Source organism: Echinops telfairi, unplaced genomic scaffold, assembly GCF_000313985.2.
Source record: "Echinops telfairi isolate 266 unplaced genomic scaffold, ASM31398v2 ScPeMD7_7425;HRSCAF=8463, whole genome shotgun sequence".
Lineage (NCBI taxonomy): Eukaryota > Metazoa > Chordata > Mammalia > Afrosoricida > Tenrecidae > Echinops > Echinops telfairi.
This window is the reverse complement of record NW_022111325.1, coordinates 1,046,736-1,049,822: the sequence shown is the minus strand read 5'-3', so window position 1 is coordinate 1,049,822 and position 3,087 is coordinate 1,046,736.

Here is a 3,087-nt window from a genome sequence, read left to right as displayed (position 1 = left end):
TGTAAGGTAGAATTGGGGTCATGATAGTGGTGGGGGAGGAAGCATTAAAGAACTAGAGGAAAGTTGCATGTTTCATCAATGCTACACTGCACCCTGAGTGACTCATATCCTCCCCACTACCCCTCTGCAAGGGATGTCCAGTTGTCTACAGATGGGCATTGGGTCCCCATCCCACACTCCCCCTCATTCACGATGATATGATTTTTTGTTCTTTTGTGCTTGATACCTGGTCCCTTCAAACCCTCATGATCACGCAGGCTGGTGTGCTTCTTCCATGTGGGCTTTATTGCCTCTGGGCTAGATGACCGCTTGTTTACCTTCAAGCCTTTAAGACCTCAGACGCCATATCTCTTGATAGCCAGGCACCATCAGCCTTCTTCACCACACTTACTTATGTACACATTTGTCTTCAGCATTTATATGGGTCGACATTCCTAACATAGTAAATCATATTGTCTGATTTAAAACAACCAATATTAGTCCATTTCAGCTCACCAGTGCCTAAGACAGTAATCTTTATATATTTCATTTTTGATGGCTTCTTATTTTCCGACATTCCTACTTCCTATATTCCACTCTTCAAATATCAGTGGATACTTACAGCTGCTTCTTTTCATTCTGGTCATGCCACATCAGCAAAGGAAGGTCCCCAAAGCTTTGCTCCATTCATGTCATTAAGGTCCACTCCACTTGGGAAAGTTGGACTTTGAATACGAAAGCCCGAAGAAGAATCAACGCATTTGAATGATGGTGCCGGAGAAGAATATTGAAAGTACCAGGAACTGCCAAAAGAACAAACAAATCTGTCTTGGAAGAAGTACAGCCAGAATGCTCCTTAGAGGAAAGGATGGCGATAGTTTGTCTCAAGTACGTTCAACATGTTGTCGGGAGACACCAGTCCCTGCAGAAGGCTATCGTGCTTGGTAAAGTTATTGTTAGGTGGAATCACATTGGTGACCCTATGGATAACAGAACGCACTACTGCACCGCCCTGTGCCAACCTCACAATTGTTCCTATGCCTGAGCCCCTTGATGCACTGTGTCAATCCATCTTGTTCCCTCCTTCGCTGCCCCTCCACTCGACCATGATGTCCTTCTCCAGGGAGTGGTCTCTCCTGACAATATGTCTAAAGTACATAAGACGAAGTCTTGCCGTCGTTGCCTCTAAGGAACATTCTGACTGTACTTCTTCCAAGACAGATAGGTTTGTCCTTTTATCAGTCCATGGGATTTTTAATACTCTTCTTCAGCATAATTCAAATACATTGAGTCTTCCTTATTCTATTTCCAACTTTCACAAGCATATGAGGCGATGGAAAATTCCATGGCTTGAGTCAGGAACACCTTAGTCTTCAAAGCAGCATCTTTGCTTTTGAACACCCTAAAGAAGTCTTGTGCAGCAGATTTGACATAACGCATCTCGTGATCTCTTGACTGCTGCTTCCGTGAGCATGGATTGTGGACTCAAGCAAGACAACATCCTTGATAACTTCAACCTTTTTCCCATTTACCATAATGTCACGTAACGGTCCAGCTGTGAGGATTTTGATCTTCTTACGTTGAGTGGCTGCAATCCTTAGCCTTCAACAGCAAGTGTTCCAAGTCCTCCTCACTTTCAGTAAGCACGCTTGTCTTCTCTGCACATCACAGGCTAACTCAGAGACCGCTTTAGCTACGCCTAAATCTAAATAGAATTGAGAGCAGTTGCCATGGTTAAAGAGACTCAGGCATCAAGTCCATTCTCACTGACAGTGACCTTGAGTACGAACGAAACACTGCCCGGTCCGACCCCAGTCTCCCGTTTCCCCTACATTTGAGCTCAAGGTCGTAGCCTCTTTGTCCACCCATCTTATTGAAGGTCTTCTTTTTCACTGACCCTCAACTTGACTCAACACGCTGCCCTTCGTCCCTCCTAATAACATGCTCCAAGTACATGAGAACGAGTCTCACCCGCCTCCTTTCTAAGGAGCGTTTTGGCTCTTTTAAGACATTTGTTCGTTCTTCTGGAAGTATTCACTATTCTTCACCAGCACACAGTGCAGAGGCATCGGTTCACCTTCAGCCTTTCTTCTTCATCAGCCAGCTCTCACATGCACGGGAGGTGCTGAAAACACTAAGGCCCGGGTCAGGGGCACCTTTGTCTCAGAGCGACCTCTTTGCTCCTTAGCGCTTTAAAAGGTCTTTTGCAGCGGATGTGTACAATGGAGTACATCCATTGCTCTCTTCGCTGCTGTTTTGGTCGATGTGGATTGCAGATGTAAAAGTAAAATGATCCACCACTCCCCCCAAACCTCCATCTTTTCTCTGTTTATCATGACGTTGTTTACTGGTCACAGTGTGAGGATTTTTGTTTTCTTTAACGTATAACCCATACTGAATGTTGTAGCTTTAGACCTTCCGCAAGCACTTCATGTTCTCTTCACTTTCAGCAAGCAAGGTCGTATGACTGGCATCCTGGACGTTGTTACTAAATCTCCCGCCAAGCCTGCTCTCCATTTGTCTTCATTCAGTCTGGCTTCTCCGATTATTTGCTCAGCATCCATGGATAAGTGTGGGAGCATACAACTGTCGCACGCTTTTCCTGATTTTAAACCACGCAGTATCCCCATGTTCTATTGGAATAACTGCTCCTTGGTCTGGGCACAGGTTCTGCGTAAGCGTAACTGTTAGGGAATTCCCATTCTTCACAATGCTGTCCACACAGTCAAAATCCCTTGCCTAATCAATAAACCACAGGCAAATATATTTGTGGAATTCTCTGCTTTCATCCAAGTTCCATCTGATATCAGAAATGATCTCTTGTTCTAAGTCTTCTGACTCCAGTTTGAATTTCCAACAGCTTCCTCTTGATGTGCTGTCACTATTCTTAAAATTATCTTCAGCAAAATTGTACTTGTGTGTGACATACTGGGCTGCTAACCCCAAGGTCAGCAGTGCAATGCCACCAGCTGCTACATGAGAAAAAGATGAGGCTTTATCCTCCTGTAAAAAGTGACAATCTCAACTGAACATCCCCTTACAGAAGGATCTCGGGGAGGAGATGAGTCAGCCAGGGTGCAGTGTAGCAACGATGAAACATACAACTTT